We start from the raw sequence: 27159 nt of genomic DNA, 5'->3' as shown, positions 1-27159 counted from the left end.
CCACTAGGAGGTGTTTCCTCCCTCCAGGACTGCCAGACCGGGCTGCAATAGGCAGAGAGCTAGCTTCCTGTAGGAAGCAAGCTCCCTGCCTCATCAGCCGTAGCTGGCTTCTATGGGCTGCACCCAATGCAGTCCAAAGAATCTGTGGTTTTGTGCATGCACACTTGTCAATGAGCTTGCGATATATCGCTGCCCCATAGTGTCTCTGCCGCTCTCATAAATAAAGAAATTAAATGTTTCTAAATATCTCAAAACCTCAAATGATATCAAATGTCTGACGGTAGATTTGGATTCTAAGCACAAATTACACGGGAATTGATACATATCATGTCAGATGCAAAATGGCTGTTGAGTAGCGTTGTCACTGTCAGGCCCCAGTCAACTGTTTAAAGCTTTGCCGTGAATCATTGTGTTGTTTCTAATTAGCTTTCTCTGTGTTAATTACAGTATTATGATTACCAGTTAATCCCTCTTGGAACGCAGAAAGCACCCATTATTATTACGATCTGATGCATGTACTGCCCAAAGGCAATACTGTTTCATAGTCCTACGCTGAGTCAGCGTATCATCCAGGGGTTTATGAATACAAGATGCTGGAATATTTATGTGTTAGAGAGGCGTCAGAATAATAGTACTGAATCGCTTCAAATGGGACACACATAATTGTCGCTAAGGCCAAGATGAGCATCCGCCAGCTCACACGGAGTACAATACGCCAAACCGTTCTGCACATGGCCAGAAAACTGCCCTCAGGCATATGCGGCTGCTGTATACAGATTTATTTTAGGCTGGCAATTGTGTCCGCTTGCCCCTAGAGAGGCACCATGCAGAATTGTTCTTGCTGCATTAGAGACTTTGGTAGGTCGTACTGAAACCTAACAGTGAATGCATATATCTCAGGGAAATTAAATGTTTATAAACATGGGTGTACTGTAAGTGTCTGTGACGTATTGTATGTCTGATGTAAACCAGCCACATATGCTACTGCGCAGTGCCATAACTACGTGTGTGCCAGGTGTGCCTGGCACACAGCGCAGTCGCACTGAGGGCGCAACGGCCCCCATTCCCTAAAGTCAGCGGCTTGTAATGAGTCAAATTGACTCATTACAAACCGTCTGTGCCGGAGGAGGAGAGGGAGCAGCGGAGAAGGAGGAGTAGGGAGGGGGAGGAGGGATCCGCAGTAGCGCTATGTAATTGGTGGTGGCGCCGCTGCAGCAGTCCCTCTCCTTCTGAATTGGCTGGCCGGCGCTGCTGTGAATGCTGTGATGTATCTATCTATCAGTCTCTCTATCTAATGTGTAAAAGGGGGACTCTGTCTGCTGTAATGTGTAAAAAAAGGGGGCGCTGTCTGCCGTAATGTGTAAAAAGGGGGCGCTGTCTGCCGTAATGTGTAAAAAGGGGACGCTGTCTGCTGTAATGTGTAAAAAGGGGGACGTTGTCTGCCGTAATGTGTAAAAAGGGGGACGCTGTCTGCCGTAATGTGTAAAAAGGGGGACGCAGTCTGGCGTAATGTGTAAAAAGAGGGACGCTGTCTGCCGTATTGTGTAAAAAAGGGGACGCAGTCTGGCGTAATGTGTAAAAAGGGGGCGTGTCTGCAGTAATGTGTAAAAAGGGGACGCAGTCTGCCGTAATGTGTAAAAAGTGGGCGTGTCTGCCGTAATGTATAAAAAGGGACGCTGTCTGCCGTAATGTGTAAAAAGGGGTGTGTATGCCGTCATGTGTAAAAATGGGGACGCTGTCCGCCGTAATGTGTAAAAAGGGGGACGCAGTCTGGCATAATGTGTAAAAAGGGTGCGTGTCTGCCGTAATGTGTAAAAAGTAGTGATGAGCGGGTTCGGTTTTACTCAGTTCTCAAAACGGCATCTCATTGGCTCACGGATGTCACGTGTTTTGGATAGCCAATAAGATGCCGTTTTGAGAACCGAGTAAAACCGAGTAAAACCGAACCCGCTCATCACTAGTAAAAAGGGGACGTAGTCTGCCGTAATGTGTAAAAAAGGGGGTGCTGTCTGCCGTAATGTGTAAAAAGGGGGCGCTGTCTGCCGTAATGTGTAAAAAAGCGGGCGCTGGTTGCCATAATGTGTAAGAGGGGCTGTACCTGGTGTAGTGGCGCTACTGTGCAGCGTAGTTTGAATAATGGAGACTACTATAATATGCAATATGAATTGGTATTATTTTGTGGCCACACCCCTTCCCCATATAGCCACGCCCCTATATTTTTTGCGCGCGCCTACAGCGCGCACTGCCCCTTTTTTACATAGGGGGTGGGGGGGCGCCAATGCCCTATCTTGAACACAGCTTCATCTGCGGCAGTTTTCAATTTAAACACAAAATACGTGTGCAATATTTTTTTTTAGTGAATGCATTTCAAAGTTACTCTGAGAGAAATGTACTAGGCCTTGGGGAGAGATAAAGTGCCAGCCAATCAGCTCCTAACTGCCATGGTACAGGCTATGTTTGAAAAATGACAGTAACTGATTGGTTGGTACTTTATCTCCCTCTACTTTATCACTCTCCAAGGCTGAGTACATCTTAGTACATCGGCATTCGCAGAATACATCGGATGTAGATAGAAGGAATATAGGTGAGCATGCTTGGGGAAGGGTGGCTATCCAGATGCGGGCATGTTGCGGCAAGTGACTGCTTCCTAAGACACAGCTGCACTGGCATCGGCGGCCATGTTGGGATTGGCATTCTGAGGAACCTATAGGGCTGCTCTATGGCCGATGTGTGACTGATGAGCAACCAATGTAGATTTGATGTTGTGTCTTTGTGCGTAGGTGGCGGATTAGAGGCACAACTGGTGGGCGTCTCATTAGGAAGCCTAGTGGCTGCGGCATTAGCGTCTGCCATTGAATCAGGCCCTCACAGCAGCTGGCTGCCGGCTTCAGTGCACATTCAGATACATTTGATATCGTATAGCACATCTATATTGTGGCAAAGTCTATATAAATTACCTGTACAAACGTGACTTATAAAAACAATTAAATGTTTCCTTTATGCAATAGATAGCATCTATCCTTGTACCTCTATGTCTGTCTGCTTTTACCCAGTTTTGTTCTATTAATGTTGTTCTAATTGTAAAGTGCAACGGAATATGCTGCGCTGTATAAGAAACTGTTAATAAATAAATAATATCTCATATGTCACATGAAGGGGCTTACAGCCAAAAGATAAAAATAATTGACTAAAAAAAATAATAATAAAAAAAAAATGGAAGCATACCATCCTCTTCAGCTTCTACCAGCCAGTGGGCCGCCTGTGATAGGGAATGATGCAGTTTTCTTGTTCGCTGGGGCCAGTTGCGTATTAAGAGAGGAGGGGGGCCCGTGTGTAGTCTCCAACCGGGCCCCCTCCTCTCTCTCTACTGTGCATGCTTAGGACTTCCTAAAAATGGTGTGGGGGTAATTTTCCCAATGATTCCCCTACTGCGCATGCGCAAAACTCCGGAAAAATGTCCGCCACTCCATTTTCCTGAGGATTTTGCCGGGCTGCCATAGAGAGGTGAGTACTGAATAAATGGGTACAACACCTGGATCCGAGGTGCCCATGTGCACACACTAAACCAATTATAAATATGCCACTGGCTGGGGTTTCATGTGCCTTCCCGTCTAGCCTGTACTTACCTTTGGTCCACCATGCATGACTCTTTGTGGCAAGACAGGAGCATTTGCGAAGGGCCGCATGCAACAGCATCTGTGTCTGCGTCTACTGTTGGTGGCACGCCTGCCATTTTATGCAAATGTCACTACGAGCCCTTCCCTGGTGTACATCCGTATGTCTGAATGTGTAAGGACTGACACGTCCACTCTGAGCTTCTTTAGATGCTCGTGCGTCTTTAGCTGCAACTATCAGTCGCACTTTCGTAACTTCCACCAGTGTGCAGATTCTCCGTCAGAGTTTACCCTTCATAGTGACAGCTACACACAGACTCTGGAAGTGTGCGCAGTGCAACTTAGACACCTGCATTGGACTTTGGCAGTGCGTCCGAATCAGTCCCATTATCACAGAGCTTTTGTGCGGAACAAGATAATGTGAGCTTGCGCTTGAATGCCATTTGCACACCCTGGGTGCACTCAAGACAGTAACAAACCATTAAATATTTCAAACCTCACTACCACATTGTCGCTCACTTTCCTTAATTAATTAATTAATTAATTAATGCATCAATGACATCAAACAATCATTGCAAAGTAATTAGTAATCAATCAGGGACATTTTAATTGCTAGTGTGTGAAAGTCATCAGCTTACTTTTCATGCAACTGCACATTTCATCTAGCCCATAGACATTAGAAAGCCATGAAGGCATCTAAGAGGTGTTAGTACATTAGAGTTGATAAAACTTGGCTTTGTTGTTAAGGGCTGGCTTACAAATGGATGCTGTTGACACAGGCAACTTTCTGTGTGCTTAATTCTGATAAAATACTGTTCAAAGGGACTGAGGGATCTATTTATCAAGCAGTGATAAGCCAAAAGTTCTAGGAATATTTATCAAGCGTTAAATGCCGGATAAGTTACTGATTTCTCTGCTGGATACACACTTAACACATATTACCGGCATCCACATAGATCTCTATGGCAACTGCCAGCTGCGCTAATTTAGCTAGCACCACAAAGGTAAACTTTTCCCCAATTGTCTTATAAATATAACTATCTGAAGATCCTTACATTAGACAGCTGCAGACTAGTTTACAAATTGTCAGAGCAGCATGATTACATAATACAAACTCCCCGATAATATAATTACATTACCGAGACTTAATGTCCTGGTCGTAGGAGCTTACATTCTAGGGTACAGTCCGTGTGAACCTGTGATCCTCAGTCTCTGTACACAATTGTACTGCTATACTGTATAGCGGGGAGGGGGACCTTTGGTTAGTACACCCTAATTACAAATATAATGAGTGGTGCTATCATGCTGAGAGCTGTAGTTCCACAAAGAAAGAGAAAATATAATGCAGATGCACACGCTATAGTACCAAGCAATGCTAATCAGAATAATTATAATAAACTCTACAATCTAACATAGAGCAACATCGAGGTGCTTGGCATACTTTTTGCAGAAAAATACCGGCCCACCTACCAGCGTCCAGGTGACCTCGTCTCTGGTTGGTCCCTAATACCAAGTTTAAGTCCGGGACGCAGGACCCCACCAAGCCGGCGAATGTCAGCTGCCCCAGGGCAGCACACTAGTGAGAGGCTAAGGTTAAGGTAAGTGGTAATTAAGAAAGAAGCAAAAGCTATGTAGTGTTACATAGGTGAGAGGTATTAATTAAAATTAGAGATGAGCGGATTCGGTTTTACTCGGATTTACTCGGTTCTCAAAACGGCATCTTATTGGCTCATGGATGTCACGTGTTTTGGATAGCCAATCAGATGCCGTTTTGAGAACCGAGTAAATCCGAGTAAAACTGAATCCACTCATCTCTAATTAAAATGCTCTACAGTATGAAGGGCTCACTGAGTATGACATAGCATTTATTGGCCAGTGCATGCAAAGTACCGGAGCAGACTTGATCCTCTCCAGTCTGGCTTTTGCCCTCTTTAGTAGTCCTAAACTGCCCTGGACAAAGTCACCAGTGTTCTACTTATGGACAGATCCAGAGGGCACTTCTCTCTGCTCATCCTCCCCTAACCACACCTCACATACAAGGCCCTCTGACTCCACTGTTTCCTACATACTCCCCCCCACCTTCACTGGTCGGCCTATGACCGTTGCCTCTCCTCTACCCTGGTTACTGCATCTCACACTCGAAACCAAGATTTTGCCTGTGCCGCCCACCTTAACTGGAATGAGCACCATCGCTCTATCCGGCTCTACTGAAAACCCACCTGTTCATCAAAGCGTAACCTTCCATGACATAATCTTGTCACCAGGTCATTCACCCCACCCACCTACCTTGGCTATCTCTACCTCGCCTACTTCCTGCCCTCAGGTCCCCATCCACATGCTCACACCTCATGTAATCTGTCTTTCTCCCCTTTTCCCTAGATTGTAAACTCCTAGGAGCAGAGTCCTCCTCCCTCCTGTTCCTACGGTATGCAGTTAGCATACCGATCGTCGAGATCCCGGCGGTCTCAATACAGATACCGGAATCCCGATGGGGGTACCATACCGCCGCTGGTATACAAGCGAGGTAGGTGATTCCCCCTCTACGGGGGCATCACCTACCGAGCCACAGCTTGGTGATCCCACAAGGGGCTTAGTTGTGCTCACCCTCTGCCGGCATTCCACCGCTCGGGATTCCGATGTTGGTATACTGACATTCGGCATCCTGTACGGTGGTCAAACATACCGAACCTATTCCCACAGCGCTCTTCTCTAGCACTTCAAAGGCAGTCTTCACCTACTCAGTGGCCATTTAGCCAAGAATTCCTCTCGCTCATAGCTGTTAGTCTCTTCCAGTGGGTCTACTCCTGCTATTCATGCCATCACTAATGGAGACAGGTTCCACCCTTCGCTAATTATTCCCTTACTCACCTTGCTTCCCAGCTGCATTGGGTGCTGAGAATTGTGGTGCTAATTGTTACTTGTGCTCTGTTTATGGCTTGCTTACTGTAATGTAATGTAATGTTCCGTGTACCCTGTACTGTCCTACTGTTACCAGATGTACGGGAATGCGGGCCACTTGTGGCGTCCTATAAATAAAATGTAATAAAAATAATAGTAGACCAGCGTTACACTGATGCCAGACATCGTAGCATCGCCCGGGGGGTTGGGTTCTGACGTGTGATACGAAGCTAAATTGCGACAAAATCCCCTCATGTATTCTGCATGTTAAGCAACATAAAATATATAAATATACAAGAAACTTACACTGCAGAAGAGATGGGAGAAAACGCACCACACACCTTTCAAGAACTGTTTAAAGCTCATTAACTATATAATAAACATAAACGTTAACGAATGTATGTAAGAAATATAAGTCAAATTGAATTAGCCATTGGGGGTCGGTATTCCCTCACTGGTAATAGAAGCATGGGATAGTTGGATGTTATTACTGGTGATGTTTTTGCGTTTTGGAAGAGATACGCTGTGGAATTCCACATTCAGAGCTGCAATGACAGCACGGATGGGATATAACCATGTTTAATGTACACATGACCATATGCATGCACTGACCGGTAACTGCAAACATGCTGCACTGTGTGTGGTGATACAAGGTCATTGTATAGCATCCAGCACTCCTGCTGTCCCTCCTTCCTACTAGGTGCCGACTGTTTCCTGTCTATTATACAAACTCAGCCCATTGTGCTGCACTGATCAGGTCACTGTGTTACACTCCACTCAGCCCTTTTATCTGTATTGATCAGGGTATAAGATAATTGAATTATGCAAACTCACACAGCCCAGTAAGGATCAGTTTACCTGGGAACGGTGGTGATCTGGTGGGTTTAAATACTTGGTGATGGAGGTCTATGGATGGGTGCTAAAAGTCTGGTTCAGGGATTGCTATTCCTGTTGCGCTCAAAAACCCGGGACTAAGAACATGGACCTTGTCTCAGTGGTATTAGGTGGCTGCTGGGCAGTGATAATAAATGAAAGTAACTTACAGTACAACAGGTAGCTTCAAAGACCTACTGCTCGATATTAGCAGTAACAAAAGGTCATATCAATAGGATATGCAGTCCTAATGTTGATACCAGAAATTCATCATAGTCGGAATGTTGACATTCAGAATGCCGATATGGACATAATCGACAGACAAAATGTTGACAGTCCAGGTTAGTGTTACGTTTAAAGTTATGGTTAGGGTTAGGCTGTGGTTAAAGCTACAGCTTGGCTGTGGTAAAGGTTAGGGCCAGGCTGGGGATAGGTCTAGGCTGTGGTTAGGGTTAGGTCTAGGCTGTGGTTAGGGTTAGGTCTAGGCTGTGGTTAGGGATAGGGTTAGGTATAGGCTGTGGTTAGGGTTAGGTCCAGGCTGTTGCTAGGGTTATGGCTAGGCTGTGGTTAGGGTTTCGTCTAGGCTGTGGTAAGGGTTAGGGCCAGGCTGTTGTTAGGGTTATGGCTAGGCTGTGGTTAGGCTGTGGTTAGGGTTAGGGCCAGGCTGTTGTTAGGGTTATGGCTAGGCTGTGGTTAGGGTTAGGGCTAGGCTGTGGTCAGAGTTAGGGCTGGGCTGCGGTTAGGGTTATGGCTAGGCTAGGGTTAGGTTTAGGCTGTGGTTAGGGTTAGGTCTAGGCTGTGGTTAGGGTTAGGTCTAGGTAGTGGTTAGAGTTAGGGTTATGGCTAGGCTGTGGTTAAGGTTAGGTCTAGGCTGTGGTAAGGGTTAGGGTTATGGCTAGGATGTGGTTAGGGTTAGGTCTAGCCTGTTGTTAGGGTTAGGTCTAGGCTGTGGTTAGGGTTATGGTTAGGCTGTGGTTAGGGTTAAGGATGGGGTTAGGGTTAGGTCTAGGCTATGGTTAGGGTTAGGTCTAGATAGTGGTTAGGATTAGGGTTATGGCTAGGCTGTTGTTAGGGATAGGTCTAGGCTGTGGTTAGGGTTATGGTTAGGCTGTGGTTAGGGTTCTGGCTAGCCTGTGGTTAGGTTTAGGTCTAGGCCGTGGTTAGGGTTATGGTTAGGCTGTGGTTAGGGTTAAGGCTGGGGTTAGGGTTTGGTCTAGGCTGTGGTTAGGGTTAGGTCTAGGCTGTGGTTAGGGTTAGGTCTAGGCTGTGGTTACGGTTAGGTCTAGGCTGTGGTTAGAGTTATGGCTAGGCTGTGGTTAGGGTTAGGTCTAGGCTGGGATTAGAGTTAGGTCTAGGCTGTGGTTAGAGTTATGGCTAGGCTGTGGTTAGGGTTAGGTCTAGGCTGTGGTTAGGGTTATGGCTAGGCTGTGATTAGGGTTAGGTCTAGGCTGTGATTAGGGTTAGGTCTAGGCTGTGGTTACGGTTATGGGTAGGCTGTGGTTATGGTTAGGTCTAAGCTGTGAATAGGGTTATGGCTAGGCTGTGGTTAGGGTTAGGTCTAGGTAGTGGTTTGGGTTATGGCTAGGCTGTGGTTAGGGATAGGTCTAGGCTGTGGTTAGGGTTATGGCTAGGCGGTGGTTAGGGTTAGGTCTAGGCTGTGGTTAGGGTTATGGCTAGGCTGTGGTTAGGGTTAGGTCTAGGCTGTGGTTAGGGTTAGGTCTAGGCTGTGGTTAGGGTTAGCATTAGGTTAGAGTTAGGGCTCAATTTCCCTAAAAATGCTATTTCAACACGCCGACTGTTGCCATGCACAATGTTGACATCATTACCATCTCGACATTGTGAAAGTCGACATTTTGTACAACCCCCTATCGAAAGTACATTTGTCCTCATAGTCAAGCACCTGCTTGTGTGTGTGTGTGTGTGTGTGTGTGTGTGTGTGTATGTGTGTGTTAGTGTGAGTTCCTGTTACTTTATGTGTTGAATGTTTCTTATGCTTGCCATCTCTTGTGGATCTTAGAAATTCAATATTGTTCTACAGTCTTGGCTTAAGTTATTCTAAACTGCGCTGGTTTTCATTCGGCTCCGTTCTGGCATGTCATCAGTCACACTGGGAGGGGTCACTACTATATTTACTCCCTGAAACTGCTCTGTATATTACTTCCATTCTATTATTATTACTGATATGCAATGCAACACGGTAGTCTTACTCAGAGGCGTATGTATGCCCAGTGATATTTGAGAAAAGGAAAATATAGCAAAGAGATCACCTGAAAGATGGAGCAGCTAGCATCATTGTGAGGGTTCCCACTGCACTGAACCGGGGAGGTTTGTTACGGGTAGAGGGTGTGTATGGGGCACCCTGTAACCAGGTGCCCGAGTGCACAGCACACCCTGCACCAATTCTTGATAATGTGACAGGATTCATATAAACCGGAGTAAAATCCAAGATATGTTTATTTTCAACCACAGGCAGTTACACAAGCAGGTGCAGGATTTACAAGTCAATTACAGCAAAGCAGAGTTCACAGAGTCTTCAAAATGCATACACAAGTTCTCCAGTGGATCCTAAGGTCCAGGAGGACCTCTAACAGTAGCCACCACCTGGCCTATAACCTGGGCAGCTTGTCCACCATCAGGACCAATGCTTCTTGTGTCTGAAACCCTATTAGCACAAACTGACAGGTGCCTGCAATCAGGTGCTTCTCAACCCTGGCTAACAGCAATACCTGGCCTGTATTCTCTCCAGCCACAGTTCGGCAGGTCTAAACCCATGTCAGATTTGTGCTGTCTCTGTCACAATACTCTGCATTGCTAGACAGTGAGGGAAACAGGACATACTGTACATTAACAGAGACAGACAACGTAGACAAATTAAGAGCAGACATGAAAACAAAAGTTAGGGAGGGCCCTGCTCGTGAGAAGTTAAATCTAGGTCTTCTATAAATATCTCTAATTGTGGTAACACAGGAATGTATATTAAGCATACAGTATGAGAACGTGAATTGCAGAGGGCAGATTGCTCCTAAATTAACCAAAATTAAAAATTTCATAAACCCTCTATGTACAAACTGAATAAATATCCATCTCAACCCTGTAACCTTTATTCAACTGCAGTACAGTGACACAGACATAATAAAGGCTCCATACGTTTTACACTCAGATTATTCAGCTTGGGATAGAACCTTGTTCCATACTGAAGATAATCACAGGATGTTATGTTCTTTACCGGTGACAGGTCAGCAGAAGAAGTGATTGAACTCATTTTGACGTCAATGGTTGAAGCCCTCAATCTGTTTTTTAAGAAAACGACATCTATTCATATGTAACTAGTGTGTAGAAAACCATCTGCACAGATAAAGTAGACAATAAAGACTGAACATGCCTATATGTCAGCTCATTCATCAATAATACATACTGTAACAAGAACAAGTACAAAAGGCTGAAGACCAAATGTGCCTTGCAGCAAGCCTTGAACCTAACAGCACTTCATATAAACAATTATACACAGAGCCTGTACGTGATTTATGTCTTTTACTACTGACCTCTCAAGCAAGTCACTGTAGCCCTTATAATAGGTTAAAGGGCTTTAAAACACCAGTATTTTACAGTAACTGTGCCTTTACGTTTTCATTTGCAGGAGGCACTTTTTGACCATCTGATAATATAACTCGGTTTGGAACCAGATATATTCCTTCAGCAGACATTGACCCCTGGAAAAATACAACATAATAACTTGAGTCAAATAATTAAAGAGGGAGAACAACTGTTTCTGTTTTTACAACGTGCAGCCAGCAACTAAAAACAAGCCACGACGTTAACATGCTGATCCGACACGTAGCTTCCGAATTTGTTCATTAGTGTAAAGATAACTAAAGATTTAGCCGTCTGCACATATTTGCGGCATGGTTGGTGTAGTGGTTAGCATTACCAGCTCACAGCACCTGATCAAGTGTTCAGTTCACGGTCATGGGCGAACTGTTTGGGGTACTGGCGTGTGCAGGATTTTATTTATAGGTGCCCGTGGCATACCTCTCCCCACACCTAATTAAGCCCACTCACTTATTTCTGGGGGCTGACATCACTGACTTACTGCCCACCCCCAGGTACACAACCGGGATCAGCATCCGCCAATCTCGGCTTATTGACTGATTTTTTGGGTTAGCACTGTGTAAGGCATGTGGGGGCGCATACCTTGCACACCCCAAGTGCATTTCTATGGGTTGTACGTTCTCTCCATTTTGGCTTGGATTTCTTTCCACACACCAAAAACAAACTGGAAATCTAATTGGCTGCTGGCAAGTACCTGTAAATTAACCTTAGCGTTTGTGGGCCTAATTCAGACCTGATCGCAGCAGCAAATTTGTCCTCCCTGCAAACGTTCCCAGGAACCCGCCCTGCAAACGCTTAAACACGCCTGCGTTTTTCCAAACACTCTCAGAAAACGGTCAGTTGACACCCATAAACACCTTCTCCCTGTCAATCTCCTTGCGAATGCCCGTGCAAATGGATCCTGGGCACAAACCCAACGCTGAGCGGCAATCCGCTTTGTACCCGTGCGACGCGACTACGCATTGCGATGAATACGCATGCGCAGTTTAGACCTGATCGCCTGCTTTACAAAAACACAGCCTAGTGATCAGGTCTGAAATTAGCCCCATGGTTTTGCCCATTAGAGAACAAATGTGCTGCTGCTATCAGGTCTGAATTAGACCCTATGTGTGTTCATGTGGTAGGGAATATAGATTGTAAGCTCCACTGGCAGGGAGTAATGTGAATGACTGAACAATTCTCTATAAAGCGCTGCATAATATGTGTGTGCTGCTGTATAAATGGCTGTTATTAACTCAAATATTACACATTCATCTTTTTGTGAAAGGGCTGTGATTGTTAAACTGTATACAATCATAATTATAAATTATTTTTCATCAATGCTGTTGGATGGAAATATAAAGTCTACTTGGATCCAGTGATTATAAATAATAATAACAACAACAACAACAACAACAACAAAATACAGGTTGAGTCTCCCATATCCAATATTCTGAAATACAACATTTGAGGATGACTGAGACAGTGACACCTTTGCTTTATGATGGTTCAATGTACCGAAACTTTATTTAAGCACAACATTATTAAAATGATTGTCTAAAATTATCTACAGGCTGTGTATAAGGTGTATATGAAACATAACTGCATTCTGTGGATAGACTTTAACCCATTGAATCCGTGTAGTACTTAATTATTATAATTCCTCTTTATTTTTTAAAAATGTCTATGCTACATTCACGAAAACAAAACTGATACAATTCATAACACTTTGCCAAATTACTAAATTGAAAGATTCTGCAAATACAAACTGTGCCCATTAATCATCTTTAACTGAGTGTTGGAGGGCTGGGGACATACATTACGCTTTACCAGCATTCAAAATATTGCCACAGACTTGAGAAATATCAATGGAATTTTCTTTATGGCTCCCTGGTGTACCTGGTTTGAAAGTACTGTGTTGGCTATTGGCATTTCAATGTTACGCCTTTTATATGTATATACAGTATTCAGTTGCTACTCACCTTGACAAAGGGACGTGTTTGTGCCGAAACGTTGGTTTCTATGCCGTGAATTTTCAATACACTTGCCTGCTGTTACAAGACCCCGAGTGCCGCTGATTGATTTATCGCCTTTTATCTATATATATGATGAAATGATAAATGTAGGGGAGCGCTCAAATAACAGTCTTTATGATTCTTATAGGTTTCTTCAGATTGAATATCCACAGTTCAGTAGAAGTTTTCTAGAAAAAACCCTCTCACCAAAATCACCCAGACAGCGAGAACACTTATTAGTCCATTTCTTTTAAAACTTGGAATTTATTAAAACTCTTTGTGTATTGTACAACTCTTACATTTGTCTTGACATTCGTGGGATAAAGATCTTATTGGGACTTGCTGTCCACACCAGCTGGGGGGAACTCCTAAGACAGCTTGTCCTCCCACTAGTGTCTAAGAACATCACCCAATGCGTTTCATCTATACAGACTTCCTCAGGGGTGTTTTCTAAGAGTAAGAGCTAAGTTCTAGCTGAAAATTTGTATAAAAATGGGGAACACCGCTATGAACACGGTTATTAAAATGATATATCCTAATTAAACCAGATGATCCCAGAATCCTAAAGTGCCAGCGTTTAAGAATGTCCAGATAACTCTATAACATTTGTTTTTTGTTAGTTGCAAACAGGACCATGTGTCCTCAGTGCTGGCTCATCTCTGAATTTCTTGGTAATACTTTAATAAAGTGTTCCTCTGCTTTTCCCTGTTGACCAAGTCCTATAAGTTACAGGTCTTTAACTCTATTGAGGTGCTCAGAATGACCGGTTGATGTTTTGAAAATGTAACAAAATATATTGTTCTAACAATACTATTGTACACACTTCAATAAAACAGCAGGTATAATGAATAAACAGTATTTATAATGGCTATCACTTACGGCCGGCAAATAGAATACTATGGCTATTGGTGGGCAGACTCATAATATTGGCCAATTTTATGCCAAGAACCCCGGATATGATGTATGGATGCATTTATTATAATTTCAATGGTTGTATGGTGCTGTCTTGTGTCTATGTTGTAGTACTAAGTCCCAGCTAGGTAGCACATCCTATTACAAGTAGCCAGGATGTGCAGTCAAAGCCCCTTCCCCAAATATATACAAACAGCTCTACAAAGTCAAACATAAATAGACCATAAATAGAATTTGACAATGTTGAAAACCAATTACAAGTACACAATTACAGCACATTTACAACAGATAAACATTTTTAATAATAGAAACAAACAAAAAAACTTTGATCTCTCAAAATAGTCAGTGTAGTGGATGTGTAATTTTTGCACATTTTGCCCCAGAAAAATGCATCCTCCAGGAGACATAAGCAGCTTATGCTTAATTAAATGATATGCAACATGCCTATATTCTGTGTGTAATTGTGACTGTATCAGCATGCCTAATTATATTAAAGTGTATGGCTGGAATACATTGTAGCATAACAATTTGTATGCAGATACAGCTGCTATTATACACAGAATAAAGGCATGCTGCATATAATTTAAAACAGCAGGAGCTGCTTGTGCGTCCTATTAGCAAAGCGCAAACAATGCTAATATGACGCACAAACAGCTCCTGCTGATTTAAATGATATGCAGAATGCCTATATTCTTTGTGTGCAATAGCAACTGTAACTGTATCTGCATGCAAAATGTTATGCTACAGTGTTTTCGAGCCAAACACTGTAACATAATTTGGTAATTTGATACAATCGCAATTACACACAGAATATACCGCATGTAATTGAAATCAGCATAAAAGTTAGCACTTGCCGCAACCCGCAGACCCCAGGTCATTCATTCGTATTGGTAATGACTCCACGCCACTTCCACAGAGACAAGGATGCGGAAAGTGGGGTTGGGATACTAATCACCCAAGCATGTGCTTGTTCGGTTGGCTCAGCAGGAGCTCAGTCCAGCTGTTGAAGAGGACAAATGTTCCATTTTGCAATACGCGCAGCTTCTCCATAGCACATAGTATTTGTCATCTTTTTTTATGGGACATGGCCATGCCTCCCAGATTTGTCCATGCCCTCTCAGCATTATCACTGTACATTTTGATGACTCAGAGTGGCAGCTGTTGACGTCAAGGTGAAGCAGCCAGCAGCAAGTTCTTACGTGTACATATGTCTGCACCTTCTCCCAAATGTCAATACAGGTTGAGTATCCCATATCCAAATATTCCGAAATACGGAATATTCCGAAATACGGACTTTTTTGAGTGAGAGAGTGAAACCTTTGTTTTTTGATGGCTCAATGTACACAAACTTTGTTTAATACACAAAGTTATTAAAAATATTGTATTTAATGACCTTCAGGCTGTGTGTATAAGGTGTATATGAAACATAAATGAATTGTGTGAATATAGACACACTTTGTTTAATGCACAAAGTTATAAAAAATATTGGCTGAAATGACCTTCTGGCTGTGTGTATAAGGTGTATATGAAACAAATGCATTCTGTGCTTAGATTTAGGTCCCATTACCATGATATCTCATTATGGTATGCAATTATTCCAAAATACGGAAAAATCCGATATCCAAAATACCTCTGGTCCCAAGCATTTTGGATAAGGGATACTCAGCCTGTATTATATTGTGAGCATAGCACTGGGTTTTGATGTCACTGCCCAGTGCCAGACTCCAGCCTGATGAACAGGATAGCACTCCCAACTTCTGAGAGCTAAGGGAAGGAGCAGCGCAAAGTGTGTAGGCACAATGATGCCACACTTCTAGTGAGTGGAGGTGGTGAAGAGGTACCCTTTAGTCTTGCATCTGCCATGTTTAGGAAACCTAATGATTGCTGTAAGAATAAGGTAAATTAAACCCCTAGCATGGTGGCTGACATGAAGGAAGATCACGTGACTTAGGATGCCTATGGTGTGGCAAGGGGGTCTATCTGTGTTGAACTTTATTCAAAGGCTCAGTCTGTGGGCCAAAGTCTTTGTTCCAGTCTTCCCATCCTCCATCCCTTATAGTTTTTGATGGTGAGTGGTTGATTGTTGACTCATTTTCGTCCGTAATGATAGCTCACCAGTCCGGGGGTAATAATTTATTTTGGGTGCGCTCCCCTGATGGGGGCAGCACCATCAACCAATCGGGTGGGCAGTCAAATTACAAGTTCGAGTTGATACTCTTTGTTGTGGTATTGCAGTGTTGGTGTTGAGTTGTGCACATTGGGCAGTATCAGCCTATAATGCATGTTGTTGGTTGTTATACCCCTTTCACATCCCACAAATAACCCTGTATTGACCCAGCATATTGCCGGGTCGACACGGGTCAGTGTGCGGTGTGAAAGTCCTAATTCCTGGGTCGCCTGACCTGGTAATTTAACCCGGGTTATAAGCAGTGTTATTCCCGGGTTGAATACCGGGTCAGGGGCTGCATAAACGGATTCCTGGGTCAATGTGACCCGGGACCCATTTACTAGATATGGAGAGGCGGTGCGGAGATGAGCTCATCTCCCAGCGCCACCTCTGCTGCCGGCTCCACCCCCCGCTCCTATGGCAATATGCCGGGTCGGACAGCCAGCCAAAAGGGGTAGGAGAGACTCCAATGCCGGATCCCACCCGGGAAGGACCCGTTTCCAATTCCTCCTCCACAATACTTCCACATGGATTAATGCAAAAATGCCGTCTCTGCCACAATATATATATATATATATATATATATATATGTACAGGGCGATGGGGGAATGGGCGACCAATGGTGTCACACAACAATATTCCAGCTAAAAAGGATCAGATACCCAGGGGTTTATTTACTAAGATTTGTGTTTGTACCGAATTGGTGGGAGTTTGAACTCGAATTTTATCAGTCGTATTTTTCTGTAACTTTTTGAAATCATTTTCTGGAATTTACTAAGCTGTCGAGTTTAAGTTTTTCATATTTTTCAATAATGATGTTATTCTTGTTTTTTTCACAAAATTTTCGGCCGGATTAGTGTTTTTCGGCCGAAGATGTTTTTTTTTTTTTTACAGATTCATAGTTTTCATTTGCGGCAGTGTTTTAGTTTTTTGCGGCCGCATTTCCACTTGTACTTTCGTTTTTGTCACTCGAACGTGATTGGTTGTGTTTTACATGTAGGAGTGTCTGTGCGGCACTATATAAATACGCCCCAAACAGTCCGAACCTCGTGTGTTTAGTTAGTGGAGAGGTGAGAGGTTGTTTTGTGGAGTTGGAGAGTTGTTTTGTGGTTTTGGTGTGGTTTTGCGAGTTCTGAGGCTGTATTGTGTTTGTAAGTAGTCTTGTCATTCTTCTTGCGAGTAACCTAACCGCTGACAGCAAAGTTCTCACCATTGAAGATAATGGAGCGGTATAGTGCTATGCGTCGTCTGACAGCTCAGATGCGCACAGCCAATCAGGAGAGTGCCACTACATGGCGCTCCCTGATTGGCTGAAGGGACCCTCTGTGACAGGAGTCATGGGGGGTCCCGCGCATTCGGGGAAAGGGGTCCCATGTATAAACATGGGACCCCTTCCAGTGTGTGGTCCGGGTAATGCGTTTGTTTTTTTGCCAAGTACGTGGATTACAAGCAGAAGAGGACAGATGCTGCACAGGATTTTTGTGAGTATAATTTTATTTTCAGGTACCCCATGGATTCTACTGGTGACGAGGACCGAGTCGGCGTGTGAACATAGGTAAGTATGTGTGTGTCGGCGTGCAAGTATGTAATAAAGTTTTACTTTCACGGTGTGCGTGTACTGTTTTTATTTGGGTATTTTTTTTGCAGTAGAACTACAGGTACCAGTGGGCCCGTTTCCCCCCGCATGCTGGAACTTGTGGTTCTCCAAGTACCAGCTTGCGGGGGAGGCTTGCTGGAACTTGTAGTTCTGCTACAAAAAACAATATTCTTTATTTTTGTCACTTGGCTATCAGCCTCCCATCCGCAGCCCTTGGATGGGGGGGGGACAGCCTCGGGCTTCACCCCTGGCCGTTGGGTGGCTTTATCTCTTTGACTAGTGGAGCCCGGTGCTGGTGTTAAAAATACGGGGGACCCCTACGTTTTTTGTCCCCCGTATTTTTGGCACCAGGACCGGACACAGAGCCCGGTGCTGGTTGTGAAAATACGGGGGATCCCCTCTCAATTTCCCCCTCGTATTTTTACAACCAGGACCGGCTCAAAGAGCCCGAGGCTGGTTATGCTTAGGAGGGGGGACCCCACGCATTTTTTTACAGGGTTTTTTAAACAATTTTGTGCCGTCCATGAAGTCGAATCCAGGACGCACACTATCCGTCAATTGGTCCGTTTTTCGACAGCGGGACTGTCGAATCCGTTTTTTATTGAATATGTCGAATTCGGGTCCCGGCGGGAGGGTGTCTGACTGTCGAATTGTGTCGAATTAAAAAACGGTCAAATTCCAGCCGGAATTCGACCGCAATTGCATATAACCCATAGCCACTTACTCTTTGCATTGTAAATGTGTTTGGAAATGTGAAATGTATGTCTAGCATTACTGCAAATATAACTGAGTTTTCTTGGGGCTTTAGTGTGTTTTTGGTGTTTTTATGTTGTTTTGCAATATTTGCTGTTGGTGGACACTTTGTTTGCCATGTGTCCAAAGGTTTTTTTTGTGTTTTTTTGGTTTGAGGACAATATGTTTAGCATTTGGTTCTACATTTGTTTGGAAATTATTTGTTTTTTAATTGTTTTCGTATGGTGGAATAGTGTTTGGGAACTTGAAGACATCAATTAAATTCATAATTGTAATTTGTAGTGTTGTGTGTTAATGTATGTGTTTTTTGTTTGATACTATTACATGCTTAAACATTATGCTGGGTGGCAATGTGAACTAAGCACATGGCCCAATTATGGTGGTCATTCCGAGTTGTTCGCTCAGTAATTTTCTTCGCATCGCAGCGATTTTCCGCTAACTGCGCATGCGCAATGTTCGCACTGCGACTGCACCAAGTAAATTTGCTATGCAGTTAGGTATTTTACTCACGGCATTACAAGGTTTTTTCTTCGTCATGGTGATCGTAATGTGATTGACAGGAAGTGGGTATTTCTGGGCGGAAACTGGCCGTTTTATGGGAGTGTGTGAAAAAACGCTACCGTTTCTGGAAAAAACGCGGGAGTAGCTGGAGAAACGGAGGAGTGTCTGTGCGAACGCTGGGTGTGTTTGTGACATCAAACCAGGAACGACAAGCACTGAACTGATCGCACTGGAAGAGTAAGTCTCGAGCTACTCAGAAACTGCACAGAGAAGTCTTTTCGCAATATTGCGAATCTTTCGTTCGCAATTTTGATAAGCTAAGATTCACTCCCAGTAGGCGGCGGCTTAGCGTGTGCAAAGCTGCTAAAAGCAGCTTGCGAGCGAACAACTCGGAATGAGGGCCAATATACACTTCAACAAATGGTGCTGAGTTTGGTTTTAAAAATATCTTTATTGACTTAATAAACAAATAAAAGAGAATGTGGTGTAAATTTTATTAACACAGTATTATAAAAACAAACTCAATTGTCATATCTTCACAGTGTACAAAAGAGCAACAACAGGCCAGCATCCCACCACTCAGGCCCAAGATGATGAGGGTGGTGAAGCAGGTAAAGTAACAATTTATGGACATATTATGAGGGCAAATGTTTTGGCCAAACAGTAATGTTTTTATTTTCTATAGGACCATCCACACAACAGCACATTCACAGAAGGAGGCGTGCAGAGGAATCGGCCAGGCAAAAACATATGGCCCACAAGAGACATCGGCCGGATGTGCACACCAGACAACACGAGTCACCACCTCAACGACGCTTATCAAATGTGTCCTCAAGGCCACCATTACAACTTTTGGAGAGTCCGCCAACACGGGAACCACAATCCCCTCAGCTGCCTGGTGAGTAGAAAAATACCTGACATTAGGACACATACTGTACTTACGCAGGGCACTTTACACCTAATTCGCGTGGTTGGAGACCACACAATAACCTACGTACGTATGTATGAACCCCAACATCAAAATGCAGAACAAATGCTAGGGGTTTACACCTCAACACTAAAGATATGTGTGTATACTTCAGCCATAGACTAGCATATTAAGATAAAGATGCTGCACCAAAAGCAGAAGGGCAAGCTTCACAAGGGGAACATCCATAAAAAATGGTGTGTGGTGATGTATTTAGATGTAGTGTGGAGATCTTACATACCCTTCAGAAATTTATAGCAACCAAGGCAAATTTTACACACGTAGAAACAAGCCATAAACACTGTTTGCACAGCATGTTATGTATTTGTGATTCGGATTGAGAATAAACTTAAATTAGAAAAAAACAATATAGTAGGGCTTAATGTAACTGGAGTATTGATGTTTTTGTCAACAACACCATTTGGACTCAACTTTATCATGTTTTGGCAACAAAAAAATAACAAAAAAATATTAAAACCATATATGTCTACAGTAACTAAAATGTTGTCCCATTACAGGCCATACTGATGATGGCAACATTCCCCCGGACACCCAGCATGACACACAAATGGAGGAAACCTTTGTACTACATCTCCAGCCAATCGAGCTAACAATGCCAACACCACCACCTGTGAGTGCGCCCCCAACACAAACAACACCTGCACTACAAATCAGTCCTCCATCACCACAAATGACAACACAGGATCAGGCTTTTGGAATACTTGGTCAACCCAGCAGGCCAATAATCGGGATTGTCTGCAGAGTCAAACGCAATTTTTAGCTAGTCTGCCCCATCATCTTCCCCGAATTAGTCGGAATAGTAGTTGGCTAAATGTGCAAGTCACTAAAATCGCAAACACAATGGAATTAATGCGTGCCGACAACACACATATGATGACCACATTCCAGAGACTAATGGATGAACAACACAGACAGCACCAAAACTACTTCAACATTTTGGAAACCAACCAAATGCTAATAGAAAGCATCAGCCGAATTATGGAAAGTCACACTGCAGTTACCAGAGAACTCAATGCTACTCTGACTAACCTGAGCCAAAACCTCGTTTCCCAACAAGCGATACAACCAAGCACCATCTCAGGAACCACCACTCCTATCATTTCCCCAGTTACCTCACCACCTAGGCGATCTAGCCGTACACGGGCAAACGTCACTGGGAAAGGCACATCAGCATCGAAAGTGCCGCCCAAAAAGTAGCCATCAGGTGTTCATTCTGTTTAGGAGGAGAAAACTGTGTCAGTTTTAGTGTATGAAGGACACTGAAATTGTACATTTGTCATAATTAAGCTCACCCATTATGTGCTGTTTTGGTAGTCAGAATCACTGTCAGTTTTACATTAATACACTTCTTACCAATAATATTACGAAAAAATAGTCCTTGGTCAGTAACAAGGGCCCTCATTCCGAGTTGTTCGCTCGCAAGGCGATTTTAGCAGAGTTACACACGCTAAGCCGCCGCCTACTGGGAGTGAATCTTAGCTTCTTAAAATTGCGAACGATGTATTCGCAATATTGCGATTACAAACTACTTAGCAGTTTCTGAGTAGCTTCAACCTTACTCGGCATCTGCGATCAGTTCAGTGCTTGTCGTTCCTGGTTTGACGTCACAAACACACCCAGCGTTCGGCCAGACACTCCTCCGTTTCTCCAGCCACTCCCGCGTTTTTTCCGGAAACGGTAGCGTTTTTATCCACACGCCCATAAAACGCCGTGTTTCCGCCCAGTAACACCCATTTCCTGTCAATCACACTACGATCGCCGGAGCGAAGAAAAAGCCGTGAGTAAAAATACTATCTTCATAGCAAAATTACTTGGCGCAGTCGCAGTGCGAACATTGCGCATGCGTACTAAGCAGAAAAACGCTGCGATGCGAAGAAAAATACCGAGCGAACGACTCGGAATGAGGGCCAATATACTTTGCAGTAATAATCACAATCACTATTCCTTGGTCAGTAACAATGGCCCTCATTCCGAGTTATTCGCTCGCTAGCTGCTTTTAGCAGCATTGCACACGCTAGGCCGCCGCCCTCTGGGAGTGTATCTTAGCTTAGCAGAATAGCGAACGAAAGATTAGCAGAACTGCTACTAAATAATTCATTGCAGTTTCTGAGTAACTCCAGACCTACTCACAGATTGCGATCAGCTCAGTCCGTTTAGTTCCTGGTTTGACGTCACAAACACGCCCTGCGTTCGACCAGCCACTCCCCTGTTTCTCCAGACACTCCCGCGTTTTTCCCTGACACGCCTGCGTTTTTTAGCACACTCCCGGAAAACGCTCAGTTACCACCCAGAAACGCCCCTTTCCTGTCAATAATTCACCGATCAGAAGTGCGACTGAAAAGCACCGCAGGATCCACAGCAAAACTGCTAAGTTTTTAGTTAAATAACTAAGCGCATGCGCCCTGCGTGCCTTGCGCATGCGCAATTAGCAACAAATCGCAGCATAGCGAAAATCGTCAACGAGTGAACAACTCGGAATGACCCCCAATATACTGTACTTTGTAGTAATAGTCAACAATCAGTATGCCTTGTCCAGTATCCAGATTCTTTGCAGTAATAATCACAATCACTATTCCTTGGTCAGTAACAATATACATTGCAGTAATAATCACAATCAGTATTCCTTGGTCAGTAACAATATACTTTGCAGTAATAATCACAATCAGTATGCCTTGTCCAGTATCCATATTGTTTAACTCAACAAACATAATCAGTAATACCTGAGCATTATGTGTTTTCATTCGTACCAAAACCAAACTCATTGTTAGGTTGTCATGTATTTCATTATGACAATGTCATGAGTCATTCTGTTAAATGAGCCTTTAGTCCTATTATAGACTTTGTATTTTGGTTGAGGTGTGAGTACGCCACGTTTAAACACAATTGCAATGCCATGTATCCACATTATGAAGATGTTAATTGTAAACATTATGTATTTGTCAAAAAGCATTACGCAGTTTCATCGTTCAAAAAACAAGTAATATCTAAGTTAATGCCTTGTATTGGTACTCTGTGGTTTGGCCACAAAATCATGCGGCCTTAAACAAGGAAAACTGCCCAATACAATTTTGAACAACTAAACACATGCTTGGCTTCCTGAAAAACCCATGAGCACCACACATAATATTACGAACACACAGATACAACAAATATATTACACATGCATCTTTGATATGTCAGTAATGCATTGTTCATATATATATATACAGGGGCGTATCTACCCCTTGGCCAGGATGGCACTCGCCAGGGGCGCCGGCAGAGAAGGGGGCGCCACCCGGAGGTGCCACCCGCGGCCAGGGGGTAGACTTATATAGTAGAGGCAGTGACCTGTGCCACCGAACAGGAGACACGCACACTCACGGCAGTCACTCAGTGTAATTAGCGCCGATGTCCGGCACTGCACTTCAGTGAAGCAGCTCTAAAACTACAGCTCCCATCAGCTATTGCTGCCAGAAGCTCCCAGCAGCAAGGGATTCTGGGAGCTGTAGTTTTATTTATTGCTGCTTCACTAAAGTGCGGTGCTGGACATTGGTGCTAATTACACATGACTGTTGATGGGCATGTCTTGTGACGGGCGGCTCCGGGGGTGACAGGAAGATGGCGGCATGTGGGGGGTCGCGGTGCTGCTGTGGTGACTGGAGGAACTGGTGAGAGGAGCTTGTATATTTGAGACTGTTCCAGCCTGCTGTATCCCATGCCCCAATATATCCGTCCTCCCCTCACATTACACCCCCCCTGCCCGCCTCCCCACACGTTACACCCCTCCATGCCCCTGACACCACTCCCCTGTCACACACTGCTTCCCCTATACCCTAGACACCCCTCATGACTCCCTCCCCGAACATTACACTGCTCATACACCCAACACGCCTCATCTGTCACACCCTGGTCCCCCCTATACCCCAGACATCCCTCATGCCCCCACATGACACCCTCATACCCTGACTCTCCTCCTCTGTCACACCCTGCTCCCCTCTAATACCCCAAGCATCCCTCAAGCCCCCATCCCCACACATTACACCCCCCATGCACCTGACACCCCCACTGTCACACCCTTCTCTCCCCCTATACCCCAGACATCCCTCATTCCCCACCACTGTCACACCCTGATAACCCCTCCCAACCCTTATACCCCAGAGACCCATCATGCCCCTCCCTGCACCACACCTTCATACCCCAGAAACCCTCATTCCCCCTACTCACACCCTCATACCCCAGACACCCCTCATGCCCCACCTCCCATATTACACCCCCCATGCTGCTGACACCCCTCCTCTGTCACACCCTGTGTCCCCCTACCCACACCATACCCTCATACACCTAACACCCCTTATGCCCCCTTCTCACATTACATCTCCCCATGCACCTTACACCCCTCCTCTGTCACACACTGCTCAGGGGAGTGGGGGCGCTACAAGGTCTAGGACCAGCACACACATGTATTTTTATATATGTATAATATATGCCTAATGGAAATTTTATCATTGTATATATATATATAATGTCGAAGTCAGAAAATATTACAACACACATTACGTACAAACACCACATAGATGGCCTCCATGTGCGTACGTGTTCGGCTGTGCGTGCACATATTCGCAAATTGCGTATGGTCGCTCCTGCGGTCCTGCGCATTAGAGCGTGGTATGAGTATTTACAGTGGAATTTGTACTCGCATGGAAAAGCCACAAAGACATATCATAAATCTAATCTATATATTGCATTAATCCCACACTGTCTGCTTCCTTTTCTAAATAGCATGAAGATCGGTCACACATAAATTAAAACTCCCAGAGACTAAAATACAATGGCCTTATTTACACTAAGCATTGAAATTCTATGAAGAAGGCAAACACCTTTGTTTACTAGGGTAGCCGAGTTTCCATTTAAAGCAATAAGAACTGGATTGTCATTGTCTCACCTGAAGACAAAACTAACAAAGAGACAATACCCAGAAACCCAGGCTGATAGAAACTCAATTAGCAATAGCTAACAAAAATACAAACCAGACATTTAGAAATCTGAGATACTAACATCCATAGTCTAAACTCTTGGAAATGTATGTGTTTGTGTATATATATATATATATATATATATATATATATATTCCTCCAAGATACGGCACTCAGCGGACTCATTCAGTGAAAAAACCACTTGTTGAAGTTTTTTCACTGAATGAGTCCGCTGAGTGCCGTATCTTGGAGGAATGTATGGATCTCACTAATGTGCACCGCGGCGAGATGATGATGAAATGAGAGTGCCGGTTACCAGTTCGCTATATATATATATATATATATATATATATATATATATATATAATTCCTAACAAATTGTAATAGCAGGAGTATGTGTGTGTGAATGTATATATATACATATATATATATATATATATATATGAGTATATGGATATATGTGGATATATGTATATCTTGAGGATGGAAATAGATAATCATATCATGTGTGGGATCATATTGTTCAGAGTCACGTAAACATTAATCTGGTGGGAATAAGAATATTATTATATATTATCACATTAAGTTATTAATAATACCAGATTTATGTATGATTAATGTGATGGGTTTAACTGGTCATGGGGCGGGAACTCAGATGCAAACAACAGAAACCACATCTCAAGTCCTAGCCATCGCCCACTTCTTGAGCTGACCAATGATCTCCGGTGCACAGGATATGTCCCACTCCCGAACCAATGGAAGAAGAGCACACAGTGTCTATTGTATTATGTTTTGATCTACTGTATAAAGAGCCAGCTGCATGCCAGGTCACTATCACAGACTCTGAAGGTCATCACCCTTGATGACTGAGGACCGGACCGGGAGGCGCAGGTGAAACCAAAAGTATGTACCATTGACTGTAGCCATTATTCTGTTGTATTGTATTGCTTTGTTATTGTAACCCCCTTTCAGTAATACTATGTTGTGGTGTCGGAACCCGGCATTTTAAATACAAATCTGGTGTTGTGTTTTCCTTTCCCAGCTAACTATCGCATGCATAGCTGTTAAGGGTTCATGGTGTATCTTTGGGTGTGTACGCGCTGAGTGTACTTTGTACAGCCAGCGTGGCATTTGTACGCAAAGTCTGTACACGGTACGAGACTCTGTACGCTAATGGTGTAATAAGTATGTAGATTGTGGATTAAGTATAGCGGACGCAGCAGCTTCATTTAAAGTGTATGAAATGTCTTTTTAAAGTGTTGCTTTTAGTCCTGTAAGTAAATCAGCATTTACAACACACACACACACATATACGTACAGTGGCGGCTGCAGCGCTGACCATATAATGCAGAGGGGACCCACTTAGCATATATAAACATACATTATCATGTTTGTAATATATGTGCTGGCTGGCTCCCCCAGGGATCGGGCACACAGAATGTATCTGGAGCCACGCTTATCCCGGTAATCAGCATAAAACTGGGTACACACTTATTGATATATCTGTAGACAGATCAGGTAGTGTGTTCTGCATACATACTGCCCAACCCATCGTGACGGACGTCACAATTGAGCTGTTAATCACCGCATCGGCTTGTGCAGCAAGTGTACAGGTAGTCTGTAGATATATTGGTCATTGGCTGTGCTGCACAGCTGACGCGAAATGTCTGTGAACAAAGTCGTTTACAGACATATCGCTGGTGCACACTGGCCAATGCACTTTCAATATATCGACTGTTTAAATGAACAGCCGATATATCAACCAGTGTGTACCCAGCATGAGGCTTCACACACGTCTTGTAAACCTGCCCTGAGACTCCTGTGAGACTACCCAATGGGAGTCTGGGAACAGGCTTTGAAGGTGTGTGTGAAGCCTTATGCTGATTCCCAGGTGCCACATGGCTCCAGATACACTGCTGCATATAATTTAATAATAATGTAATGCAATTTGAATTGGGGGTACTATTGTGTGGCCATACACTTTTTTCGGCCTTCCTCATTTCAAATATGGGGGGCAGTCTCTTACTTTGCCTGGGGCACTCAGACCTCTAGATACACCCCAGTATATATATATATATATATATATATATATATATACACATATATATACAGTGGGGCAAAAACGTATTTGAACAGCCACCGATTGTGCAAGTTGACCCACTTAAAAAGAGGGAGAGTAATTTCCATCATAGGTACACTTCAACTATGAGAGACAGAATCTGAAAAAAAAAAAAACTAGGAAATCACATTGCATGATTTTGAAACAATTTATTTGTATATTCTTGCAGAAAATAAATATTT

The 27159-nt window shown here is 43.7% G+C and overlaps 1 long non-coding RNA gene across 2 annotated transcripts in view; it reads right to left on the bottom strand.

Moving 5' to 3' along the window:
• Positions 1–9821: 9821 nt before the first annotated feature.
• Positions 9822–27159, bottom strand: part of LOC135050170 (uncharacterized) — a 278993-nt gene continuing 261655 nt past the window's right edge. For both annotated transcript variants that reach the window (XR_010241561.1, XR_010241560.1), the window contains 3 exons: positions 12956–13070; positions 10928–11095; positions 9822–10675 (listed from right to left, as the gene is read on the bottom strand). This is a non-coding gene — a long non-coding RNA (uncharacterized LOC135050170). The remainder of the gene's footprint in view (positions 10676–10927; positions 11096–12955; positions 13071–27159) is intronic.

This window comes from Pseudophryne corroboree, chromosome 2, assembly GCF_028390025.1.
Source record: "Pseudophryne corroboree isolate aPseCor3 chromosome 2, aPseCor3.hap2, whole genome shotgun sequence".
NCBI lineage: Eukaryota > Metazoa > Chordata > Amphibia > Anura > Myobatrachidae > Pseudophryne > Pseudophryne corroboree.
The sequence above is the reverse complement of the archived record's forward strand: the minus strand, read 5'-3'. Positions and strand labels throughout refer to the sequence as shown.